Source organism: Daucus carota, chromosome 4 (genome assembly GCF_001625215.2).
Source record: "Daucus carota subsp. sativus chromosome 4, DH1 v3.0, whole genome shotgun sequence".
NCBI lineage: Eukaryota > Viridiplantae > Streptophyta > Magnoliopsida > Apiales > Apiaceae > Daucus > Daucus carota.
In genome coordinates, this window is record NC_030384.2 from 6,071,852 (window position 1) to 6,083,745 (window position 11,894).

At 32.1% G+C, this 11,894-nt stretch overlaps 1 pseudogene; it reads right to left on the bottom strand.

The window, feature by feature from the left end:
- Positions 1-1,598: 1,598 nt before the first annotated feature.
- LOC135152133 (structural maintenance of chromosomes protein 6A-like) lies at positions 1,599-11,352 on the bottom strand (annotated as a pseudogene).
- Between the last annotated feature and the right edge of the window lie 542 nt (positions 11,353-11,894).

Below are 11,894 nucleotides of genomic sequence, written 5' to 3' on the forward strand. Positions count from 1 at the left end.
ACTTTCTTAAAAATAACATTATCACTTTTAACAACAATCTTTATTTTTATTATTTATTATTATTGTATTAATAAATCTAAAAAGAAGAAAAAGTAGTGTAAAAGGGAGAAATGAATATTCAATTCATGAAAATAAGATGAAAAAATGGTTGTACATTTTTTTTAAAATAATGCATGAAATGTAGATCTTAATTTTTAAGAAAAATATGAAACGAATTTTTTAACAAATTATATTAAAACAATGGGTTCAATTTATCTCTTCTTTAAAAATATTCTCTTTATTAGATTATAACTGAAGTCCGGCTTCAATTTGCTAATCATTATTAGCCCCAACTTGTAAATTTACAATTCACAATGTAAAAAAGTATCTAAAAGAATACATCCACAAAACAAATTTATAAAAGGGAAAATAAATTTTTTGCCATCCAACTTATTATTTGTTTAGAAACCTACCACTGAATTATAATTTTTTTTCTTTTTTGCCACTAATGTTAGGTTCGGATTTTTTTTTTGTCACTAACGCTAGGTTCGGATTTGATTATTACCACTGAACTATAATTTTTTTCTTTTTTGCCACTAATGTTAGGTTCAGATTTTTTTTTGTCACTAACCCTAGGTTCGGATTTGATTATTAACACTATGTTATTCTATTTTTCGGACTATTGAAACGATATTTTTCGGTAGTCTGCAATATAATGGTGATCTGTGTCTATATCTTTATATGTAGTACTCCATGTGTGTCCTAGGTAGTTTATCTTGGAGGACGAGAATACGGATTTTTTTACTCAGAAAGGAAATCTCAAAATTAACTTATGGAACTATATTTATAAAAAGTGGGAACCTTAAAATACGTGACAAGTAGTGGTAAAAAACTGTAAAGTCAAGTGATACTATATTTTTGTGGAGTCCTAAAATAATTTATAAAACTAAATTTTTTACGTTCTTAAAATGCTTGTTAAACTCTCGTACTTCAAGGTAAACTAGCTAGGGGACATATAGATGACTGTATATAATGTTATAGACACATATCATATCACCATAATATTGAAGACTACCACTATGTTTTTATAATGCTAAAAAAATAACATATTGTTAATAATCAAATTAAAACATAACGTTAGTGACAAAAAAATCTAACGTTTTTTTTAAGGAAAAAAAACCAACATTAAATTTTATTCTAGAAAAAATAAAATAAAATAATTTTTGAAATTTTTCGGAGTCTCAAAATATGTGTCCAACTCTCGTCCTCCAAGGTAAACCACCTAGGACACTACATATAAAATATAGACACATATCAGATCGCCATTATATTACAGACTAACACTATATTTTAATAATGCTAAAAAATAACATAGTGTTAATGATTTAAATCCGAACCTAACGTTAGTGACAAAAAAAATTCCAAACCTAACATTAGTGACAAAAAAGAAAAAAATTATAGTTCAGTGGTAGGTTTCTAAACAAATAATAAGTTGAGTGACAAAAAAAACTATTTTCCCTTTATAAAAAAGATTGTAATTTAACAAACCCAAAAAGAAACATATCCGGACTAGCACGGGCGTCCATCTAATAAATATTAAGCAGACCACACCAAAATGCTAGTAGTAAATAATAACTTTATGGTGACCAATCAAACCTTTTCGGTAGAAGAGATGAAGACCGACTTGCGGTTTACAATAAATACTTTCTCCCTTGTCACGCATAACAAGACATATACTATCACTTCCTACCATCAAACTGACTGCTAACCAATTTGTGCCACAGTTTCCAAAAAGAACAGAATCCATCAGATGTACAAATTTCACTTAAGGTAGCAAAATCTTAATCACCACCAAACAATTCCACTAGTTAGCGGATGTCTCATGTCTCTATGCAGGCATAATAAAGAACAATATAATTACATCAATTCTTCAAACTCCAGAAATTAGAAGAATTACGAACGAGGAGCCGCCATTTGCTGTTTTTTAATCCTCTCATCTTGTTTAACCATGCTGAAACAATATTATGAGAATTAGATTCACAGTTTATGTATGATATTACAGCCTACAAGTTCTAACTGACAGACTTCCCAAGTTCTGGTAAATCCAAAACACAAACACACACATACATACAAATCAATATATTTATATAGATTTCATGCAAGATATTAGATGACAAGTAGATTCAAAAAGTACTCGTGCACAATTCATTCCCCACCACACTGTGCAAAATAGATTAAATTATTAGTGAGTTGATGCAGTATTCATAATCCTGAAACTCAAGTACACCTCCAAAGGACAAAAACTAATATGATTTTTTTCTAAAAACTTGGTTTCCAAAACCTTTAAAGGAACACAGAGGAGACCCTGGGTTACATATTGGTGTAAATTTGCAAATACCAACCATAAACAAAAGATATTCACATAGTATTGATTTTACACTTCAAATAACTTTAGGTGCCGCATCTGTTTTCCACAACACAGCACATCTATTAAATTTTGAGTAACTAGACAACTTTGTTCAGTACTTCCCATAAATCGAATTTTCTCTTTGAATAAAAAATTTAGATTATGTAATTCACACAATATCTTTTATGGGACAATATTAATACTATCCTTTACTATCTTCCCTTTCCTGCATGAAAGTCTTGGTAATGGTCTCACATTTTAATCAAAATGATGCAGGATGTTTCTTCAAACCAGATGTGATGGTGAACTGACTACTTATAACAGACAAACATATATTTAACAAAATATTTCCGAAGTTCCATACATGGAAGACAGTATTTAATCTTGGTCCACGACGCATTCCTCTGCTAAAAGTTTAATACCTGATATATAGTGCTAGCTACATTTGCAGAAATTTAGTGACCTTTAAGCCTTGGTTCTTGGAATAATAAATCATATAAGGATTTCATGCAGAACAACGGTGTCCATATAAACATATGAGGAAGGTATATAGCTGATAAGTGATTACCTTATATCATGAGGGGTGATAAAAATCCATTGTGATCCTTGTGCCAATGCAAAATCAACGAGCGTGTCTAAACTAATCTTTCTACTAACTGCATCCTGATAAACAAAAGAAATATGATTTTTGTTTGGACTGATTTCGCTAGTTAAAGAACTGAAAGAATGACATAAAAACAAACAATTAAGTTTTTATATAAATAAATGACAGAAATTAGTTTAGCCATGGAAACTACCATAAACACATCAAATTCATCCATTGCACGAAATGGAGCTTCTGTCATTTCATGAAGTGCCAGAGCAAAGCATAACGTAGAAAAAGAACGTTCACCACCTAACCAAACAACAAGAATGAAACTTACTTTCGAATATTTACAACAGGCGGAGTCTGGAGATTGAAGTGCAGATAACTAATTGATAAAACATACGAGTAGCATATGTTTTGAATTAAATATATCAATAGTGTACCTGAAAGCCCTCTAGTGTCTCGAACAGTATTGTTTGATGCATCTTGAGGCATCTTAACCTGAAAGAAAGTACATTGACAAAAAGTTATAGGTGTAATTCCAGGCCAATAACCTAAATAATAATACCTGAAACCAGTAATCACGTCATCAACAACAAATACCTCTATCGAGAGGGTTTCATCTTCATAACTAATTTTAATCTGGCCACTGATCCCTTTCTTTCGTAAATGTCCGTTAAATCTGTTGCGCAACAACGAGATAATTAGCTTGAAGGAGTTTTTTGGATATATAAATTAAACAAAAAAGACAAATTAAAGAGAAATCTGAATGACAATTGACAAGAATCATAATCATCCGTAAATATCATACTGCCAAGTCAACTGCCGCTTCAAAAGTGTTGCATTCCTCTGAAACTTGCTATATCGCAACTCTAAGGATTTCTGGCATGCCTGAAATTAAGCGCATTAAAAAGGAATGATAAATTAATATTTTTGTGAGCATGGCCGCATGTATATCCAGAAGAACAGGAGCAAGAGGATGACCAGTACCTTCCAAGAATAAACACACAAACACAAATAAACAAACAAAAAAAATAATTTATATATATATATATATATATATATATATATATATATATAGAGAGAGAGAGAGAGAGAGAGAGAGAGAGAGAGATTCGACTCTATGAGCTGCATTCGTAGTCACTACTTCTAAGCAAACAAAAACAGTAAAGATGGTAAGAAACATTTCTAAGTCTGCTCTTTGATTTGTGGTAGTCACATATATGAATAAAACTTATAATGTGGTAACTGGTAATTATAGATATATTTTGCTTACATGTAGTTTCTGACGAAACATTTTGTAAGTCTGCCGCTTTCTAAAAATCTTTCGCTCTTTCTTGTCATGCATCATTCTAAGATCATCAATAGATTCTGGATAACTGCAAAGTACATTTCCTGCATATTATACTTGTGTGGTATTTTATTCACAAACTAATTGAGTGGTTACCATACTTTTGGCTCTCACGCTGCAGTCTTTGATTAAGCCTAGTCAATTGTGCACTTAGTTGTTCTGGAGTGCTTCCATCATTCCCTCCTAAAGCCTGGATCTCACTTTCCAGACAAATGATAGAAGCCTTTTTGTAGTTCACCTTCAAGTTTACCACATAAATAAAGTCATGACAGGCAAATACATTAAACCTTAAATGAAGTACTGAATATTCGCCTAAAGAAAGAGCTATCTCATCCTGTATACGAAGGATCGTCAGATGCATGAGATCACAAAAGAAAGCAATAAACACAAGATAAAAAGTGATACAATAGCACCCTAGGAAATGATTAAAAGACACGACGAAAGAATGATATGGGTTATGCCAGCCCAGGAAGCTTCGGGAGGGAAGTAATGAGATGCTTATCAAACACATTAAATGATGTACCTTGCGATTGTTTTCAAGATCTTCTTTTCTTAATTCCGCCTCTTTGATATTTGGAATTACCCTCTCATTCTTTGCAAGTTCAAACCGATTCCTTTCCTAGAGAAGAGTAAGATTAAGATTGCACAATTCAGGAAGTGACATAGAATCAAAGATAGCATCAATACGAGTAAAGAATGAGACAGACCGCTTTTGCACCATGCAGATCTTCTTCAATCTGCATCATGTCCTGTTCTTCCTTCTCAAAAGCATGAATCTCTGCTTTTGCTGATTCTATTATATGGGCAAAGAAAAATCTGTAATCGACATAGAAGTTGTACACACACACACAAACACATATGCTTCAATAGAGAACAGATATACATACCACAGAGATTTTCAAATGATGCTTTTAGTTCACTGGCTTTGATTTTGCTTCAGCCGCACTAACTTGAATCTCTTCCAACTTACTTTCTCTTTCTTGAATCTCCTTTTTAGCAAGCTGGATAGAATTCATAAACAAAAAAGACATGTGAACAGAAGTCAACAAAAAACCTGAAGACAAATAGAAAGGAAGTTAAAGAGAAAAAGGAACAAACAGATAACTCCTGATAAAGCTCATCAACATTAGATGTTGGTCGAGAACTAGATTCTAATGCATATGACTTCTCTGTGTCTTGCAAAGCAAATTTCTTTGACCTCAGGATGCCTTCTACATCAGTACGCCGCCTCTAAACATAAAGAAAAATACTGATCATCAAACCAGCACATCCATGATTGTAAATATGAAATAGAAAAATTGTACAAATCAGAATTAACTTAAAAATTTATTAAACTTTTATGAACTATATGGAGAAAGAAAAACAAAAAGGCCGTCCTTTAAAGGTTTACACATCTAAATCCAAACCAATATAACTTTAATGGATTTTGACTATGCCCTGACATATAAAATCATATTTAACATTCTCATATTGGACATATCAACTTTAATATGTCACTACTAGCTAATATTTACCTCACCTTAGTTTTAGGAATAATAGTGGGAAAAATATTCCATTTGACTACTATGTCAATGGTTCACCAAAAAGGATTGCTTATCAATTAGAAACTAGCACAGTAATTCATGATACATAATTCACAGAATTCGTAAAATAATATATTGAGGAGAATATACCAAGTTACTTATAGTCTATTTTCTATAAGCCAGCTTAAGTTGTCCTTCACTATATAATCAACAAACATATTTTCCAATTCCTAGTGCCTCTCACATTATAAGTGTGAATGATGACTTAGATTTTAAGAAAATGGCTATACTAATAATAATCCCACCCTACAGAAACAAAATAAGAATGTTATGAAGATTTCACCTTTGCAAGTTGAAATTCATCTCGAAGATTATGATGCCCATCCTCCAAGCGCTTTCTCTTTTCCCTTGCTTGTCGAACTTCCTCTTGTATATGTGACGCATCATTTTCAAGATTTTTAATCTGATCATCGAAAGAACTACATAAGCGGCCTGTTCGTACATTCCTATTTGGTGGGAGAGTAGTCTGGGCTGAACGACGGGAGAACCTAAACATGATTCATTATTAATTGCAATAGTAGCTAAAACAATATTGCAAGTAATGAAGTCAAAGCTGAAACTTATTTGAATCAGTGCAACAGCTAATCCACAAGATCCTCTAAGTTAATTGTCATTTATCAGCCATAGAAAAACATTGCTATATGAACAATAAAACTATTTATTTACCACATAAAAATAGGAGCAAGTGAGGGACACTTTTAGTAAAATCTGTAGTTGCAAAAGAATTGTGACATTACAAGTAAGTGATTAATTTCAAAATAAAAATCTACGTATTTATAACTAAAAAAACCAACTAAATTTGATGTGCATTTATTGAATAAAATCTATACTATTATATCCTTATATATAATAAGCGTAAGGAGGATAATTTAATTGTTTGGAATAGTACCATAAAATAAATACGAGCTGCTAGATTTATTGTCTGATAAACGGTTAAGATTACGTAATAACAAAAGATATCTTTATATTATATAAAGCAAATTCCTCAAGCATATTAAAGCTAAACATTAAAATTCAAATTTCCTTTTTAATGACATGCTTTTTAGGAAAGGAAACGATTATTAAAGCTAACATGCAAAAATTTGGTCATTGGTTTATAGTCCGGTATAGTGCACTATAACCGTTAGATCACTTAAATCAAATTGATAAAAAACGTTATATTGAGTTTTGTATATTTTACAACATATTAAAATAAATAAATAATTTAAACACATAAAAATTTATTAACTATTAAAATATACCCGTGCAACGCACGGGTTATAGGCTAGTGTACACACACACACACACAAACATATGCCATCAAACATCATTTCCATACCCTCAAGTTACGTGATGGAAAAACGTGCCTAAAACCTAAAAAGCAAGATCTGTGTCGAATGTCAAAAAATTGACCACAAACAAGTCCATGTCCCAGAAATTTGAAATTATATTGAATCTGGAATCTCTGTTTCGTGTGCGAGCATGACTCAATTTGTCCAGAGTAAACTTAATCTTGCAAAAACAAATTCAAACAGGAGAATATGACTTCACACTCTTCAACTCAAATCTAAATGACAACAAGCAGAGCTGCTGCAACGTACGACTAGATGAATAATCTAAAGGTAGTCAATTGAAGACACATTAATGTACTAACAAATTAACATTTTATGTGTCATATGTGTTATATAACTAATCAGAGGATTATATAATAGACATTAAGACAGAGATTCAAAATTTGAGACATTGAGACTTGCATGATTTTACCGTAAACTAAATTGTTTACAGCTCTGTCATACAAACATATTCAAACTTGGATATGCATAATAAATTCTCCAAGATAAAATATGATGTATTCCAAACACTGTTCTACGCATATTCTGAAAATTACTAAGTAATATCTATTTGATGCACAGGAAAGTTGGACACGACTAAATTAGCACAATATCTTACATTTTATAGCCCTCTAAAGTGTAAACCTCCTTCAAATTCTGAATATTTCTGTCGAAAGCAACAGATTTACCCACACTGTAATCACTAACAAGAACTTGTCTTTCAGCATGACCCTGCAGATACAGAAAGGATTAGCAGTGACGATACTTAAATTCTAAAATGTGAAGGTCACAAATCGAACACTCCTGTCATTCAAAGTAGACCACCTACTTTTGATTGAAAGTCTACTCGTGTTCAAACATGATGTGACTTAATTTACATGTAAAATGTATGAATTAGCACTAGTAAGATTGTCTGTTTTGGAATTTTAATTAAGTCATGGTCATTTGAAACCCAGAACAACATGAAGGATTGCCAAGGTTAAATCGCAAATTTCTTGTTTTGAAAGGCATACAAATGATTAAAAAAATATAAAGTACCAAAATAAAAGTTCTACTTGATCTACAGAGCCAAGGCAGAGAGAAGTTTATATGATTCTTTCATTTGATTTTGAGATGGATACAAGTGACATTATAGTCTGAAATGATTGCTGCACTATAAAAAAAACTTGGAGCAACAAATAGGGGATAAACAGGTTAAAACACCATTTACCACATCAATTAGGACATTCATCACAGTAGCATTCTCTGAACGTAAAACAGATATTGTAGTAGGATGATTTATCTGAGGAAGCAGGTGATCTGGAATATTCAGCCTAAAATAGATAAAGCACACAGTTAGCATAATCACCCAAGAATAGAAGTAAGCTTATAAGAACACTATTTTAGTTAAACTACCTTGGTCTGGAGAAATCATAAATAATGATCTGGAGGTGATTGTAATTGGCTTCCCTTGCACAGGCTCTCAGAACAAGATTGTCTTTATGATCATTCACGATAAAAGCGTTCAACAACCTTCCTACTGCATTTTCTACGGCATAAGCCCACTTATCACCACCCACCAATTTCTGCCATTTATCACCTCAAGTGAGCAACTAACAAACACATCGCCCTTGAATACTTTTAATTTATATGATGGCAAGGCTCTTCAGAGCAAGTGAACCCATGTGTTCTCTTTTTAAAACTAATGGTGTAGTGAATACAAGAATCCATACTACATTTAAGTCAATTATTTATTAATATCATCACCAATGAAAACAGAACCACTTAAATTCCTTTGAACTGTAACTAGAAATGTAAAATGCAAATTGCAGTCATCAATTTATCATCCTCAGAAAGATTACTAATCAACAAACAAAAGATAAAGATATTTTTCATTCGAACAAAAACACCATACCATATTATTTCCAAATAGATCACAGAAAATACCTAGTGAAAAATTCATATCAAGCAAAGATGGATATTAAAACCAGAAACTAATGATTTAAACACTTAGCGGACCTGCATGCATGCATAGATTCTAACATGATCAGTAAGCCTTTTCCCCAAAAAATTTATTTGGGTGGACCAACATTAATCAAACATATATATTGGATAAATCGGTCTCAATCAGGGGTGAGCAACGGTTTCAACCCGAACCGAACCGAATAGAACTAAACGAGAATCGAAAGAGTAAAATTTCAAGAACAGAACCAGAACTATTTTGTGAAAGAACCGAGGTGTCCAGTTCCAAACCAAAAGTGCCGAGCTTTTATATTTCATTTTAAAGTTTTTTATTTTGACAATATTTTTTCTACTCCAAATTCATTTAATTTGACAGATACTGTTTGTAATAAAGTATTAACTACTAAGATCTTGTGTTCAACTGCATTGTAGAAACTAAAAAAGCAACATATTAACAACAACAAAATTGTATCATAGTACGTGAGTAGACAATTAAATAATATCATATATCATATAATATAATATTAATATTATATATATTTGTCTGATTCTCAGTTCTAACAGTTACTGATGGAAGTAACCGAACGGCGGAACCGAACCAAATTCAGAGAGAGAGAGAGAGAGAGAGAGCAAGGCGACCTGAACCGGGACAAACTCACTCCTAAGTCTCATAGATCCTCCTTCACTGGATTATGTGTTCTGTCACTAGGTTTATATAAATCCCAAGTTTTGAGGATCACACTTAATAGCAAGCCACTTTATTATTGTAACTTAACAGTATTGATTATATTAATAGTAGCCTGCCATTAATCTCGTTCTAACTCAGTTTTGCACGAAATATATTGATCATTATCACAGTAAGCTATTATATAAAAAACAGCCTGTTGTTACAGAGTCCTAACAAAAATCGAAGTTCTACCCAGAATATAACGAGTTATCTACATGGTAGAGTTTCTAAATTGTTAATTCTCTGATAAATATATTATAGTATACGTTCAAGCTCACTGAATTAATACAAAAACATATTTCCTAATATATAGGATATAGTAGAGACTGATTCAAACTCTTTTAAAACATCTCAACTATCTCTATCATATTCCATATTTATAGGAGTATTCTTGTAACGATTTTCCTCAACCATGTCTCCTATACTTGTGCATTCTAATTTGAGTTTAACGTCAGAATAACATTTCTATTTATAAACTCAAATTTGAGCCGTTTATGTGCTAGTATATAAACGGTTGAAGGTTTATCAAAAAGATAACACTCACAGATTTGAAAATCATACAATTTCTCTAAACAAGCTTTAGTGTTTACAGTTTACATATTGTCTTTAGAGACTGTAGATTTAGTTGTAACCATTCTTCTATTTGTATTTAAAAGATAATTTTTTAGAGTTTTGAAAGTGATCAAGGATTTAAACATTGTCTTTAGAGAATATAGATTGAGTTTGTAACCATTCTTCTCTTGTATTTAAAAGATTATTTTTGAGAGTTACTGAAGGTGATCAAGGATTCTGATATAGAACAGAGGAGCGGGTAGAGTATTGGCATTGGTTCTAGATTGCAAAGGGTTCAACGAACGAAGGAATTCAAGGAGTGGAGCTCAAGAAATTCAGAGGTTCAATGAACGGATTGCAAGGGGAAGTCAGTGTCGAGCTAATTACAGTCGGCTCAAGTTACAAGGGATTACAACAAGCTACTTTCAGTGACTAGGTTAACAGGAGATATATTCTTATTCTGTAATTGTTGAATTCTTCTGTAATTATATGTTCTCTTACCAAGTTGATAAAAGACCAGGATGTAGACCATAACTAGGGGTCAAATCTGGCTAAAACGTCTTGTGTCTCGTTTACTTTATCGCATCGTATTGTTTCTGTCATTGCATGTATAATAGCTTGATATAATTCACTGCTAAATTGATAGATGGAGTAATAGAGTGATAAATTCTACTTCCATTGAACTTTCTTTTCAACCTTTCGGAATATTTGATTTTAACATTTCACATAAGGCGCAAATGCAAAAACAATATATCAGTCACTAACCAGGTGGACCCCTATCGGACCGATGGGCGGCCTTCCCAAATCGGTGGTGATGTCTCTCTATTGCCCTTAAAAGGTTAGTTTACTCTATCACCTCCAAAGCCGTTACCTGGCAACAAGCAAGATAGGCATTTAAGCTTGTATCAGTGAACATATCTTCATTCTAAGAGTGCAGATTCTAATATGATAGATATAGTCCAAACCTTGTTTGTTTGGTGCGAACGGAGATCAGTATGGTATAACGGATTTGTTGATCCTTCTTCATTAAATCATCAATTTGAAGAGAAAAACCCAATATCAGTCAGGCATGCTAAATAATATAAAGCGTGTCCACATGCAGGCCCTAAAAAAATCAACGTATAAAGGAATGTTTTATACCGCGGACTGGAGTTTCCGCATATCATATCTGCATCTGCTATGCTATTGGATAAGACTCCTCATCTTTTTTACATCTGGAAAGTCAAAAAAAATCAATATATATATACACACACACACACACTTGTGCGGGGCCTATAATACAAATGTAACATATATATATATATATATATATATATATATATATATATATATATATATATATGCACTACATTTCACTAGATCAGAAGAAAAATACAATCAATTGCACCTTGTTTTAATATGAAATCAACAATACATGAAAAATTCTGTGCAAAGGTAGATTTCTGGAATACACATTAA